Here is a 16,114-nt window from a genome sequence, read left to right as displayed (position 1 = left end):
CAATTTGCATATTTATTCAATATAACACTCATGGAATTAGTAGGGCTGTTCCTTGCATGTTGATCCCCTCTTTTTTATTTCCTTTTAGAAAAAATTACAGCTGTATCATGTTTCAATAAACTTTCAACCCGAAAAGGCCAAGAAATGCCAAACTCAAGGTGTGATTTTTAAAGTGAGGGTGATGCTGCAATGAAATCGGTGGATCGGGACTTGCCTCAACTTCTGCACTCTGGCCCAGACAACTGCTTAGCTACAGACAGTGCTGGCACAGGAGCAATTGGGTCTGAACTGGCCACGCACAAATTTCAGCTGGAAATTAGAGGAGGGTTGTTAACCATTAGAGCAGTCGAATTCCACCTTTTCCGGGGGGCTACTGGGAATGGAAAAATCTCACTGCTTTTGAGATGAAGTTTATTGAAGTCATTATACGACGCATTGTCTGCAACAGCAGGGGACAGACTTGATGTCTCAGGAGGTTGATTTGAGTGCTAAGGTGCTGCGTGACATTGATCACACACCTTGAGATTTGAATTTCAGAGGCAGCAGTTGCTTATCCCAGCAGAATGCTTTCAGGCATGTAAAGATGTCTTTCGTGTTTATTGTAGGGTGAGTTTTCTTCTCCTGGGCATGTGGATGAGTTTTACTTTAGTCCTGGAAAGATTATGCAGATGACAAGTCCCCATGATTCAGGCCATAAATGGATTACTAGCAGGATCAAGAAGAAACTTTCCTGCATGAGAGAGACTTCTCCCATTAGAGGTTTTGTTCCCTCCTTCAAAACAACTGCCAGGTGCTGCTGGAGAGTCACTGGCCTCGGCCAGTTCTAGTTAGGCAGGTCTCCGTGCTGTGGATGATGCAGCAAATGGAGATCTCTGCTGTGCTCCCTGCCTGCGGGCTCCTGCGGTGCCTGGGGCTGCTGCATAGACACCCCTCTGTGGAGTAGGAGCGGTAACATCTAGAGCGGGGAGGACAGATAATAGTTAGGACTGTTCCTTTGGGGTCAGACTGTAGCTTAGTATTAAAAAAAAAAACACTTAACAAGTGAAACCAAACCCATAGTAAGCTAACACAGCATTGCATTTTTGGAGAGTGGGTCCTCAGACATACCTCCGGCTCTGTTACGCTCTGGACCTCACAGCATTGCTCCCTGACTGCCATGTCAATGAAACCCTCTCTCTGTTCATTTCCTGCTAAATACATTGCAAAAAATCCACACAACAGGTAAAGCGTTTCCTTTTTGGGGACCCAATCTCGCAGAAATACTTTTCCGACTTACACGGTACTGCAGCCTTTTCACCCTCCGTAAAGCCATGTGTCTAATCAGTGGACGTAGCTGAGCTACTCATTAGAAACTTGGCCAAACCACAAACATTTGTTTCCTTGCTTTATGCCAAGCTCTGAGAAAGGAGGAGGGAGTGGCATGGAACTCATGTTAATGAGTTCTTCGTTCCCCACAGAGAGATAATCAGAGCACTGCTCAGAGATTCATCAACATTTTTTATTAGCACTTTAATGACCTACATGTTGGGGTTTTTTTTAAGGAGTTACTTCAGCTAAGAGCTGGATAATTCCTCATGCAGCTGTGGTTTAGGAAGCAGCTCAGGGGACGTGCATGCCAAATTACTTTAGCTCTTGTTAAAAAAAGTATATATGCCACAAGGTTTCCTGGGTGCCTCCTTCTTCAATCAAGGGCATTATGTCCTCAATCCGTCTCTTCTGGGTTATGTGTGGGGGTTTTGGGTTTCTTTTGCAATCTTTGCAGCTTCAAGAGCTGCAAAATGCCAAACACTGGTGGTACTGCATGTTCCCCACGGACAAAGGACCGTAACAGCTCCCTGACCCTGGTCACTCCGGGAGGCAGACTCCCTTGGGAGGGATGAAAGGCATTTCCAGGGACCAGCACTGATCCTACAGACCACATCAGCTTCAGCTGGCTGTATGAAGAACAAAGTTTCTAAATGCTGAGGGCTGGAGCCTTTTCCACGCTGCTGCAGGGTGAACCTCTAGCCAAGGGGTGCTGAGGAGTCCCCAGTGCCTGCTGAGGAGACTGCGGCCCCGCGCACATGGTGGGAGACCTCACCGCAGCCATCTATACGTTACGGTGAGAGCCGATGGTGAGAGAGCGCTCTCACGGGCTTGGCAGAGGCTGCTTGGAAATTACCCAAAGTTCGGTATTTGCAGCTCTCCTCCCGTAAGGAACCGCCATGGTGGCAGTCAATAATGGCAGCTGCTCTGGAGTCCCTTTGGTTTAAAAGAGAGAGAGACGCTGGACTTTTGCTGTCACTTAGGAGGGCTGTTGGCTGGAAATTGCTGCACAATCTCTTCCCATGCCTCCCCCGCTCCCCAGTGGCCAGATTTCCTTCTGGTCTTCTGGAGAGAGCTGTGAGAATATATACATTAAAGGGATGTAGCCAAATACTGCAGGATAACTGGGGTTATGAGACTATTATAAAGGAATACTATTTACTTTTTCCTGAATCGAACCCCAAGTGTTTCCTGTCAGACCTCAGTACAATGGACACAAATGTGCAGTCCATTACGTTCACATTTCCTCCAAACAGCCGTCTCTTTCCTTCGAATGGAGAGGACAGGAAAGGATGCTTTCTGCCCCCACTTGTGTCTCTCAACTGACTTTATCTCATTTGAAAAGGGATTTGAGACATTCAGCATTCAGTGTCTTCAGTAGGTTGCCTCCTTTCTAATGCCTACTGCCTCAGGATGGGAGAGATTGTAAATATGGAGGAATTCCTTTGAAATCAAAGAGAGCTTCACTGGGTTAACATCAGCATGAATGGAAGTAAAATGAGGTCCACGGGGAATAAAATCCTAAAGCTGGGGGGAAAAAAAATCAAGATTCACAGCACTAGTCCAGAAGAATAGTAGCTCATATCATACAAAAAACGCATAGTTCTCATTTCCTCCTTATCCCTTCAGGACAGGAAAGAACATCCTGCTCTTCTAATAGGAGCAAAATACACGTTATTTTTGGAAGCAAAAACTCATGTTCAGAGCACATTTTTAAAAAAACATCTCTAATCTGTGATTCTGATGATGCATTTGGAGCACAGCACGTCCTTTTGCATCAAGAAACCCACGTTTGTCAGCTCAGCACCATCTACACTCAGGCAAAAGGTTTATGTTGGTTGAACAAGTTGGGAATTCTTTGTCAGCACATTAACTGTGACTTGAAGCTGAACTGCCACCTCTGACGGGGGTGTGCTGTCGCCAGACCCACACCTGGTGGGAAGCCCAGTACAACTGCCTGAGGGAGAGGAGCGTAGAAGTATGGGAGTGTAAGGACATGGGCTGGGGGATGAGAGTGTTGATTCAGTAGCTCTGAAAAAGGCTTTCTGTACCTATCCTGGGACTCCAGGGTAAGCGTCCACTTTCTTCTTCATTATCCCAAGAGAAATTGGACATAGGACAAAGCTCGAGTCACCCCCCGCCCTCAGCGGTGGTGTATCTTCGCACACTGTGCTTGTTGCTCTAACACTGGACCCACAGAAGAGCATGTGGCGTAATTTCCTGGACAAAAGTTTCGAAGTTTAGAGCATCAATTCAAATTCAAAGCCTTTTGGGCAAACTGTTGCTTTTCGTATTTGATGGATCACTTGAAAGCACAGCACAGACATGAAATCAGCCTCAAATTTGTTAATATGCATAAACAATAATATTTCACAAATAATGTTTGATTTTGGATTTTGCGTAGATAACTGTTAGTCCCAAAGCCTCTTTTGAAGTAAATAAGATGGAAGAACATATGTTAGTGCAATCTCTAATGATAAGGATGAACAAATTGTAGAGGAGTTAATCATTTACCAATTCAAGATCAACAAACTGCTAATGTGCTATAAAAAGAGTTCCACTTTCCCTTTAAAACCATTCAGAGAGTATAAGATTTTTAGCTCCTCTCAGTGTCAAGGGCCCCAAATACCTTAGCAGACTCTTGGGAATGACCTCATCTGTAGTTTCTGAGTGTATTCCCAGGGATGCGTAATGCTAGGAACGGCTGGATCAAAAGCCGGGGGGCCGGAGCCCGCTGCCCCAGCGCGGCAGGGCTCCCCAAAGAGCTGCACGGGCCAGCACTGCCTCGGCGGAGCTCCCTGGCACTCGCCTGCAGCGTGCAAGCGTGTGCTCAGCGCAGTGTCTTTCTGTCGCTGCAGCCATCGAGAGCACGCTTAAAAAATCCATCCGGAGATATTCCTATGAAGTCAGTGGATTACTCACATACTTAAAGGACTGATTTCCCTGGCGGGACAAACTGTGTTCAGTGGTTTTCATACTAAAGGACGTGCGATTGCTTCTGCTGACTGTCTCGGTTTGTTCTCAGACAGGAAGCGGAGAAGGGCAGCGGGACCGACGATCAGGTCTGTGCAAACAGACACTGGAAACGCAAAACAAATCAGTCGCAGAGGTATGTGGATAGTGTGCGAGAGAAAAACCTTTGCTTGTCTTTGCCCGGCAAATCCTGGTAATTCTTCAGAATCTGTTTTAACCAGCTCCAAGTCTGTCTCTTTCCCTGCTGATGACTTACCCTAAATTGCAAAGTCAGTGGTTTTAACCAGGGTATCTGAACTCTCTGGGACTCTGCAGGGGAAAGATAAATGAATCTACACAGCAGACTTCAGTGCCACAGCCGTTTTGCTAAGGAAGATAAGGAAACTGTGGAGGAGTAAAAGCACAAATTCCCTTTAACAACAGTAATGTGTAATTCTACATACAATCGCTTATATACTAGAAAATAATACACAGATACACTGTCTAAGTAGAGGTCTGACTGTGTGTAAGTGTTACACAGCAGAAGCAGTTCAAACTACTGTGCAGAGAACAGACCTAGAATTGTCTAAAGATAGATGGTGAAAAGATGTCAAACATGTTCATCTAGGCTTCACCAGAGTGGGAGATACATCAGTACAAATTGAATCTCTGGCCCCCTGTAGCTCTGCATATCATCAAAAAAGACATTAATGTCATTAGCAAAACCAACAAACGTGCCTATAGTTATTACTTGTTTGTAATAAGATTTGGCTAGCGTATAATTAGCAGGCTGCAGAAGTCTTTTACGACCTCTGAGAACAGTCTCTCTGCCATGCTGAGGTTCACCGGAAAATTCCCGTTCTCTCCATGTAGCTACAACTTCCCCATCAGTTTCTACTCCCTCAGATGGACTGACATTAGCATATGCAGCATGTCATATAAATCCATGTGAAGTATATATACACACACACACACACGCATTAGTTTGGTTTGATTATTTATTCTACAAGGACAGTCTTTGATCAGGAATGCTCGTTTCCCAAGAGGCAATAACACTCCTCTGCCAAGCAGGACAGTGAGTTATGTTGTGGATTTGTGGTAAGTACACACAGGATTACCCATTAGCTGGCTTGAACACATCTCGTTGTGTATGGTTGATTGAGCCGGTTCTCTGTCCCTCTGTTGGGATACTTTTTTCTCAAGGCTTAAGCATGGCTGTAGTGAGTTATTTAAATAAATATGTGCCTAACTAAGGATATGCATAGGCCAAGGGAGGCTGGAGTGGGACACGTCCTTGTGTAGCTGCTGAACTGGGGTCCTGATTTGGATCCCAGTATCAAAAATATGAATTGGGTGACAGCAAAGGGCACTGTACAGGATCGCAATTTGTGCCACTGCTCCTCAGAAAGTTTTGCTGACTTTAGACTATGGTATAGGCTTGGATGATGCCGGATGGGAAAATGGCACACGAATGTTCAGCTGACATTAAAGCAGATGAGAATGGCGGTGTTGGAGTTGGCCCTCTGTCAAGCCAAACTGCAGCTACGGATCCGGCATCCTGCCTGGCTTTCGGATAGGAAACTAGCTCCAGACCTCGCAGCTCTGCTCCGTTTTTCTACAATCGGGGGGCTTTTCAAAGCTGTTGAACGTATACATGAGAACCGGCTGTTTCACTTCCTTTTCCAACACCAGAGGTGTAAAGAGGCCAGCACGCAGCCAAGAAATGGGGCTGTGAGTCAGCTGGGAGTTTCTGAGCATCTGACTGATACCCTTACTCGGATCGAGCACTCCAGCTGCCAGGGCCGGGGCTGGCTGCTGCTGCTGGGGGCCAGCTCTCAGGTTCCTCTGCGGTGTCCGCTCTGCTATGCTCTGAAGCTCAGCTCAGTGATACGAGTGCTTTGGGAAGCTGGCACGGGGGGACCTGTTTTGTGATCTACCCTCTGTCACTTGCACCAGTGCTGTGCTCCCCACGCTTTGAGAAAGCTGCTCCTGGTTTAAAAAATATGTAACTCGGACCTTGCCTCTTTGCCTTGCGAGTGGGTGTTCGGGACGGCGACATGCTGGGACTGTGGGAGTGGTTCCTCCCCATCTCATGGACGAACAATACGGTCCCTTCACTTGTGATGTTGTTATCAATGATTCAAAATGAGATAGCAAAAATACTTTCCATGCTGTGTAACTAGCTTCCTAGCAGAGAGATCCAGCTGCAGATACGATACTCACGCTCTGGTGCTTTCAAGGATTATCAGTGTAATTTTGGACGCTAATGGAAAGATAACACTGAGTGTTAAAAAAAAACCCAAAACAACAACTGTAATAAAATAGAACTGTAGTTCTGTCACTGCTAGGAACTTTGTGTATGAACATGGGCAGGTCTTCAGGAGAAAACATCAAATTTGCATCCCCACACATGGAAGTCCAAGTTTTCAGATGTCCTGATGGACTGTCATTCAAATCCCAGTGCAGCAGGTGTTGCCATAATTCATAACCTGTCTTCCACCTGGGTGTTCATTTTCCCAACCCTTGACTGAAGTGTCCTGAGCCACTGATTTCTCTAATTGGATCCGACAATTTGTGCTTCTGTTTTGAAGCTTGCTAGCAGGCAGGCAACACCAGCCAGCTTTCCTTGTAGAGTCCTTCTTGTTTGTGGGGAACTTTCATTTCTCTCAAACAAAGTCAAACTGGTGATTCAAGACTAATGAACTGCTGTGAATACTCTGCTTTATCAGAGGAAATAGTTGGAGGCTGAAGTCTTGGTCCCTAACAAGTCTTTGCGAGGATATTAACATGTCTTGCCAAGACCTAGTAATTCCCTCGCAGCGAATGCAACATTCCTCGGAGGCCATAAGGCAAGACTGGAAAAGGGGATCATGTGGCTTGGTCCAAGCTGAATTAGCTACTCCAGAGAAACACCCCAAGCATATGACTTCTTTGCAGACACAGATCTAAGGTAACAAAACCCACAAGATTTTGGTGAATCCATTCAAGACATCTATTGTCAAGATGTCTCATGTAAGAGAGGAATAGATGTTCAAAAAGGAAATTAAAAACTGCCCATATATGTGATATTCTTAGGGAAACAAGTAGCCTTGATGATTGGGGTTAAAAAACGGAATTGGGGAAGAGAATATGACTAGGTTTTGTTTGCCTGCTCTCCTGTGAGAAAAGTGTCAGGAGAAGAAAAACAGAAAAATGCTAAACATATTCCCTGCAATGTAACTGATTATGCAAAATACTGTCCTTCTGGGAGCTGCCTACAGTAGGTTAAACACGACTTTCAGAAGATGAACAGCGCGTTTTCAATTATGGCATTTGAGATCTCCGGAGTGGGGATTATGAGAAGATAGTATAGATCAGATGGCCCTTTTAAGACATGCTTTTTATTCAGCAACAGGACGAGCCCTCAGACTGGTACTCTTGCAAGCACTCAAGGTATGTACAGTAAAGGGCAGTACAAAGATCCCCCGAACAGGCTCCAGGAGCAGTGGTGCATGGTTTGGGCTGGGGGAGGGAGCAGTGCCTTGGATCCCGGGGTGTTACCATCGCCGTGCCCCTGCTAAAATGCCGTGTGGCTAATTAGTTGTGGGAGTAGCCTTGGTGCCTACTAGTTGGGTTACCTCTGTGCCACACGGTATTGCTGGGCTATTTCTCCAGCCTAAAGGGCAACGGGAATTTTACCAGCAGCTTTTGTGAAAACAGGCCAGCAGACAGTGCTTTGCATATCCTATGCTAAGGATCTTTACTTCACCACTCATTGTTCTGACAGTTGTCTCATTTATTCACTTTTTACATCAAAATTAATTCCTCTAAAGCTTATGTTGAGCCTTAAGCTTCAGCATGTGCTAATAGTATTAATCATTCTGGAAATAGCTCTGTCTACTCTGCTATCAGTAGCTATCTTGATGACAGACTGTCCTGGCTCCACGTTGCTTCCCTGCTTTCTGGGGGTGGCTCTCGAGCAAATAAAGAGGTGCACAGGAGGGGAGAGGGGTAGGAGGCAGAAGAAAGCAGAGGGGGATGCCCTTGTGTTATGCCTCCATGTTTTGGAGTGTGTGCCACTTAGCTGCAGTGCGATTCAGCCGTGGTTTCCTCTGGAGGGGTCTGAGCTTTCCCTATGCATCCCACCTGTCCTGGAGGAGACATCACACACCATGCTTGGGGTGGTAAAGATGGTCTAGAAATCTTCCAAGTAGGGTCCTACTGTCACAGGCGTCAAGGGCAGATGGGACCTGCAGATAGGAGAGCCAGGTCTTGGAAGTGCTCTGGGATCCTGCAGATCAAGTAAGTGTTGATGTTGCTGCGTGACCTGCCCATATGGTTTTGCCTTTTTACTAGCCCGACTTCTGTGTATGCATCTCTTCAGAAAAAGGAAGGATATTCTGGAGGGCTTTGAAACCTTCTCCTGGATATATTAAGTAACACCCTGTGTGGAATCACCAGCAGAGAAATTCAGCTAAGACTAAAAATAGAGTTTCCTTTTGCTTTCTTATTAAAAAAAATGCTAATGCCCGGTTCTAGGATTCTCACGTTTCTTTATCTAATGGACAGTCTTCAAATAAAAGCATCCTCTGGGGCAATGTCATGTTCTCTTCACAATTGCCTGAACCAGGTTTTCGCTTCTTTCTGATCATATAATATCTCACAGCTAGCTATGGCAACTGTGGAAAAATGCCAGTAACAGTAGTAAGGTTGCAAGTAACACATTGCTAGGTTTGAATATAATTTAGCTGCTGAAAAACAAATGATGATTACAAGCATATGACCAGTCACCTGCCTGCTTCCTGGCCCACAGCTTAAGAACTTCAAATTAGTACAAAAATATTTCACAGTTAATTAAAAGCCTTACTTTTATGAAGGTCAATAGAGATGGCTCTACCCATAATTGCACACAAAAAATTTCCAGTACAATTGGCACATCATTTCCCGTGTCTTAGTTTCCCATTTTTAAATAGTACAAAGTACTCGCAGACCTGACTTTTCCACAATCCACAGCAGGTGCCAGGAGAACAAACTCCCCCATGGGGCATTTGGTGGTCTCAGGTATACTACTGCACACTGCTGCTGTACTGCAAGATGCACATGATGAAATAGTCCTTGAATAGGAAAATGTGAGGTCATTTTTAGCTACCGATAGTCCATGAAAATGTAAAATGCATGGGACGTAAGTAGGAGTGGATCAGAATACTGCTATGGTAATTGCTTAAGAAATATTATGCTTTTACTCACAAATCAATAGACAAATCAACAAGTTCATCTGAGATCGTTGTGTGTCTATCAGACGCACTTCAGTAGTACTTGTACTTTAGTACCCTAGTATCCCATAGCACATGTCAAAATATTGTATTGGTAGTTGAAATTAACTTAATTACCTGACTTCTTTGGCACTGATCATCTATTTTGACTCTGTGGTCCTTCCTTCAACTCAGAGCATACTGTCAACATTAACAGCAAATCATAGTCAGGAGAGAATAATCAACTTGCAGCCTCATCTCTTTTCCAGCCAACATTTTGCCATGAAGCATGTTTAAAGAGGCTGGAAATGAACATAAAATTGAAAGTTAACTGAGCTACTTCATGGCTTTTACTACAGCAGCAACAATACCTGCGTCACTGAACAAATTTACTGAGAAAACGATTTTTGCTGTCAACACCATTGGGAAAAAGCCAAAGTTCCCATTCAAGTTCCCATTCAACTTGGACAAGCAGTACTGTCCAAGTTAAACAAATGTAAAAAATTAAATTTTGTGATTTTTTTTTACTCCCCCCAAAAATGTGGCGCATTTCTTGCATTACAGGCTAAGACATCGTATTCAGCCACATTGCTTTTTAATCGAATGCATTCCTTTACCTGTTGCTTGACATTAACCCACTGCTCCTCCTCTGGATCCTCTCCTCCATCTCCGACTCCCCCTTCCCTTCTGCTGCTGCTGTGCTGTTTAAGTTAACATTACTTTCAAAAGTTCCCTTTTAATCAGACCGAGCCTGCTGGCACGAGCTGTCAGCAGTATTCATTTCTCTAGGCTCTTGCCTTATGTTGCATTGCCTTGGCAACAAGATTTAGCAGCAAGGCAACAGCCTTGAACTTGTCAGAGTCTGTTGCAACGTGCCGAGCATGTATTACTCTCTGGCACCTCGGGTTGCTATAACAACTACTAACAATAAAACTCATCTCCCGGCTTTAAATACAGGAACTTTTACAGTCTGTTTCCTGGCAGGGCTGCAGCAATATTATGTGAATCCTGGCGGTGCTTGTTTTGCCGCCTTCTTCCTTTTTGCACACGATAGCAGCCTCCAGCAGCAAGGCACGGAGGCGCGGGAAGGAGCTCGGCGATGGGCAGCGCAGCCCGTGGCAGCGAGCGTGGGCGCTGCCGGTGCCGAGAGCGGGGCTGGGCGAACAAAAGGCCGAGTGACCGCAGGGACAATGCGGGGCACAGAGCCCCAGCAGCAAACCCCAAACGCTCCAGGCTGCAGGCCAGTAGTGCTCAGCGCCTGCCCGCACCAGGCCTTCAGCTGCGGCACTTTGATTTTTCCCCTGTTCCAGCAAAATACACCCTGCATGGCTGGTAACGGCGTCCCGGGGAGGAGACCGCAGCCATCAGAGAGGCACTTTGGGTCTCTATCGGCACAAGTGTTTCCTCCCACTCTTGCAAATACTCAGCTGGCATTACTGATGAGAATAAAGGAGCAGTGCTAGTCTGGAGAGACGTGCAAGGGACCGATGATTGTCCCCATGTCATGCAACCCTGGTCAGCACAGGTCATCACGACACAAATATCACAAATTAGGTCTGACTCACTGGCGTTCTTAGCAGAGACAAGGCTTTTAGTGCCAGAGGAGCCCTTTAATAAATTAGGAACATTTTCAGTCAATGGAAATGCAGGGTGAGGATGTAAATGGAGGCGGTGCAGCTTCAGGATCTGTGGAAGTTTCCCAGCAGCTCGCCCGCTGCCCTGTCACACCTCCTTCCTGTGGCTTCATTCATGAGGACAGTGCAAAGCACTCACCCTTTTCCTGTATGTCACAGCCGTCAGTATCTCGTGCAGACTTAACATCATTCTCACTTTTCTATAGCACGGGTCATATTTCTTCAAAGGGACAGAATTCATAACTAGCCACTCAAACAATGGGAAGGCTTGTTTAAGAACTACTCAGGATACAGTGCGGTGAGGGATGCAAACAGGAACAGGAAAGAAGCAGCAGATCTTTCCTCCTTTACGAGCGAAGATCAGCTCCTGCAGCCAGGAAGCTCTCGCAGTGATACTGCACTTGGTGAGATGCAAGAGGAGGCAAAGCTCTGCCTGGGCAAAGGTCTGTTTGTTTAGACAGATTTTAAAATGCAAAAATGGTGCTTTTCATTTTCCACAATCGCTGCCAGCTGAAGGACAGTGGTTGCAGGCAGCAGGAGCAGCTGGAGGTCTGGTCTCATGCTGCTTTCCAGTGACTGCCACCCTGCGGGGCCTGGGTCTGCGATCCCTCAGGTACCCCAGGCTCCGAGTACTACCTGGACCCACAGGTCTTTTAGAGATGACCCCAAACAGGACCCACGTGGGCAATGATTTCCTGCTGATGATAAGAGAATCAGCGCATAGCAGAAAAGTTGCAAGCAAGGAGCATCCCTGGATATGCACCATCTTTCTATGGGGACCCTTTTCATTGCTTCATTTGCTTTTTCAAGCTCGTGCTTTCTCCTGCACAGAGTTTTGAGTAAACATTGCCTGTACTGAGTTGCTAAGAGCCAAGCAGCCGACCTGACAGTGACGCCCCAGCCCCCAAACTTCTCTGGAGCTTCTCACATTTCATGTTTCATTTGGAAAAAAAAATCAGCCCAGTTTTTCTGACTCCTAATCTACGGATAAAAACAACTAATCAAACATAATGAGCCTTTGTTTTAAGGAAAACAGCTCATTTGAAAAGCCCAGGGCTCAGTTCTGCAGTGAGATCTCAGGACAGCAGTGTCCAAAGACCTGAAATATCATAGATGGGGTCTCAGATGGTCCCAAACCTCTCACGGATATGGACTAGGGATCACCATCCCTTGGGCATGGGAGTTAAAAAATGTGGCCAGGCACCGAACTAAAGCCCCCAGGCAGCCTCAGAGTTCGGTGCAAGGTGCAGCCAGCGCCCAGGTGTGTGCCGCAGCGCTGACCGCAGCCTGGGACTGCCGCACGGTAACCGCAGGTTTGCTCCCGTAAGGCCACTTACGGGACCTGGGCTACATTTTTAAGGTTTACGGTTTCTATGTGGGACACATCTAGAATGTTTAATCCCAACTTTTCCGCTTTGTCCCGTTATCTGAGACAGACGGTAACCCAATACTTTGCGTCTGGACTCCTGCACTCCCTGGAATAGACATCTGTTTCTTGCATTGTGACTTGTTTAATACATTGCGCAGCGCGGGACACCAAATAATTTCAACACTTTCAGGCCCAAGGGATTTTTCGGCAGGTGAGTGGGCCTTGCTCACAACAGCGGTGACTTCGGGTGGGACTTGGGCCCTGTAAAATGTGGCCCTTATATATGTATTTACAAATACATTTCTGCTATACTGCCAATGTTAACTGGAAACAAAATCCACGTCTGGTGCCTCACTGGCAATCCCAGGCGGCGCAGACTCGGGTTAGCGTTGCCCGGAGGAGAGGTGCCACTAACCAAGCCCCGGCAGGAGCTGGCAGGAGGGCTCCCGCCTGCCCTCCCCAGGCAGACGGGGAGAGGAGCGGGACTTAGCGGCCTTGCAGAGGGCGAAGACACCTGGCTCCATTAGTTTTATTGCCGGAGCAGATAAGGAAACCTTGTGTAATAAAAATGCTTCCCATGTGTCAGGCCAAAACACAAGCAGGTCACTGCACCCTGTTAACATTTGTGCTAGTGAAGACTTTGAGAAAGAATGGCATCATATGAACTGAATAAAAGTTGTGCAATAAGCATGATTTTCATATGTAAATATGGAATATATCCATAAATCTATCCAATTCATCAGGATATACTTCCTTAGCAGCATGGAGTTTTACGCAAGCTGAACAAATGATCTCCTAAAGCACTTAACAAGGCACCAGTGACCACCATGGTCTCTTTTGCATGTATCAGATCTAGCTATTCCCATCTTTTTTCCTGCTAGAACAGACAAGGAAAAACTAAGAAGTCCTGGAAATGGCCACGAGGCTCACATTTCACTTGCAAACAGGCGAGTGCAGGTGAGCAGGGATGTGTGCGGACACTGTTTGGTGTTGAAACAGAGCCAGGCAGAGAACTCAGCAAACATTTCATTTTCATCCTTGTCATTAAAGGTTTACAAGCGATGTCCTAACATCTGGTATTTAACTGAAAAGAGCAGACGTGGAATTACTCGGATATCTACCTGGCCTGCTGCTGCCTCCCTTTCCTTTCCAAATGCAGCTGCTGGGAACCACCCAACCATGATCAACTTCCAGTGCTGGCTGGATAAATTGTCCTCCCAAGAAAAACTAAGATAAGATCTCTAGATAGGCTTGTTTCTTCTCTCCCTGCTATCTTTTCCCCCAAACACACCATTTGTTGTTGCAGTTTCTAGTTTCACTGTTTCCAAACATACAAAATTTATTTTAAACATGATCCAAAGGGACTCATGCCACATGTTTGAAAACTCCATGTAACTCAGAGCTGAGGGCTTAAAATACAAGCAATTTTCTGCTGAACCGTTCTCAGGTCCTTCCTTGCCTTCGCACATGACAGCGCTGCTGTTACATACTACCAAAACACTGGCATTAATTGTTGTTAGGTAGTTTTCTAGGGTGGAAATAGGAAAAAAAACCAGTCTTAAAATACTTGCTCTCTCCTGCATGGACACAGGTGTGCCTCCGGGCTGGGAGGATGTGTGACCTTGCCGAGCCAGCGCAGAGGCATGAATGTGACCAAACTCACTGCGGGGCTTTTGTGAATAAAACAACTTGCACATGACGGTTTGCAGGACAGCCCCTGAGAAACACAAATACAAGTGGGTCTGTTACTGTCTGGTCAATCCCAGAGCTGTCACGCGGATGGGAGGGGCTGTTCCGCCATGTGTGCAACCTCGTAAAAGTGTGTTTTGGCCCCGTGTTGGTGGGGAGGCGAAGCAATCCTTCTCCCCACCTCCAACCCCCTGCGGGTCTCCTAAGACGTTTCCTGGCTTGGAAGTGGTGCTGAGGCTGCAGCACTGTGGGAGCACAGCAATGGTGCTGGTGGCCGTGGCGAGGAAGCAGGGCTGAGAGCATCCTTTCTCCTGTCCAGGAGATGTCCCAAGCCACTGGCAGGACGCCGCGGTCCAAAAGCCAGGCTTAGCGTGAGCTGAGCTGTAGCATCCCCTGCCCTCGGTGAGAGCCGTGCAGATGCTCAGCCCCCTGCTACAAATCCCCAGTTCCTATTGCTGTCTCCCACAGCATCCTGCACCGTGACTGCTGCTTTGCAGGGAAAAGAGATGTGTCCTGGTTGCAGGCTGGTCACTGGGTCAGCCTCCGACACCACAGTCTCACCAAGGTGCCAAACAGCTCCTGCCATGAGAAGGCTTGCTTGAGGTGGGCAGGGGTCTTCTCGGGAAATTAGATTGCAAAACAGGAGTCTAAATTTCACAGGTGCCCAACAGGAGAAGGTGAATGAAATGAAAGTTACAACCATAATAAAGGTATCATGGGTATAGGAGGGTTGATAAGATAAAGGGAGTTCTTTCATGGCTTATTTCCTGGCCTTGATCACTTGATACAGATCAAGATTACAACGGAGTTAATGGCTCTGTCACTTGGCGAGGTTGGTCTCAGGCAATTTTGGTTGCTACTTGTCAGGTCTTTCTCCCTCGCCTCTCTCTTTTGTAATCTGATGCAAATACAGCGTCATAAGAACATAAAAGATAGCCCAATAAGGGCAATTTAATTAAAAGCAAGGTAGATTGAAGTGCTTTCATAAACCACCTTTGCAACAGAACTTGCACCATTTTAGTCGAGATCAAATAGCTGCTTAGAAAGGACAGTTTCATCTCTTTAAACATTTCAGATTATATATCATAGACAGCACTGCCTGATAAATTTATTATTAAAGTATTTTACATTATCTACATTGGCAAGTTCATTAGGGCCACTTCAAAGCTTCCCAGAGACCCAAAATGCCCAGGAAACAAGCATCAAACATTTTGGCTTAACCGGAAAGCTCATTCCGCTTTCTCTTATTTAACTTATTGGTCATGTATTATTCAAATGAAATAAATAGTGCTGCCTCCTGAGCTCATCCAGGCAAAGCCTTTAGCAGCAATCCTCTGGCTCGTTCAGCCTGGGCATCCACCAGCCTCCACACGGGCCATGTCTCAGCACCAGTCCCCCTTGCACCCCAGATCCCCCCAGGGCTCATCCATGGGCTTAACACTGGTGCTTCTGGGTCAGGCCACTGGTGGTACTGGGATGCTTGCGGTGTTTAGACCTAGGTCTCTGCAGACAGGCAGGACACCACCCCCCGTGGCACAATCCTGGCCTCCACCTGTAAAATGGCTGTTTACTGCAGAGGACTTGTCACAAGCGTAATCAGGAGATGTCTGCAAAATGCTTTCTGGCGGGAATACATCTTTTCTTATAAGACCATTCCTCTTCTGGAATGAGGTTCCTATGCAGAATACCCATCACTTTGTCGTTATTAATTCTACCAGGAAGGGAAGGAAATTAGTCTAAATTTTAGTGTTCAATGAGTCAGAACCGGTTAGAAGTCACCTCTGGGTACAGAAGCCTTCACAACGTGGCTCTGCAACACCAGGCGCTCAAGACTAAGAAGCTCTTGCAGACATCAATATTTTCCCGTCTATTTTCTGCTTCCTTTAGCACATTTTTAGGAGATGGGAATGCAGACTTTTTTTTTTACCTTTATT

General features: G+C 46.3%; 1 protein-coding gene across 3 annotated transcripts in view; it reads right to left on the bottom strand.

Annotated features, from left to right (window-relative positions):
• Positions 1-10,391, bottom strand: part of ADD3 (adducin 3) — a 113,462-nt gene extending 103,071 nt beyond the window's left edge. For 2 of the 3 annotated variants that reach the window (XM_075155004.1, XM_075155008.1), the window contains exons 1-2: positions 10,106-10,352; positions 9,627-9,689 (exon numbers count right to left, since the gene is read on the bottom strand). The gene's annotated coding sequence lies outside the window, so the exon portion shown is untranslated. Of the gene's footprint in view, positions 1-9,626; positions 9,690-10,105 lie in introns of all 3 variants that reach the window. The other variant, XM_075155009.1, reaches the window with a different exon arrangement.
• Between the last annotated feature and the right edge of the window lie 5,723 nt (positions 10,392-16,114).

Source organism: Calonectris borealis, chromosome 7 (assembly GCF_964195595.1).
Source record: "Calonectris borealis chromosome 7, bCalBor7.hap1.2, whole genome shotgun sequence".
Taxonomy (NCBI): Eukaryota; Metazoa; Chordata; class Aves; order Procellariiformes; family Procellariidae; genus Calonectris; species Calonectris borealis.
This window is presented reverse-complemented; position numbering and strand designations above follow the sequence as displayed.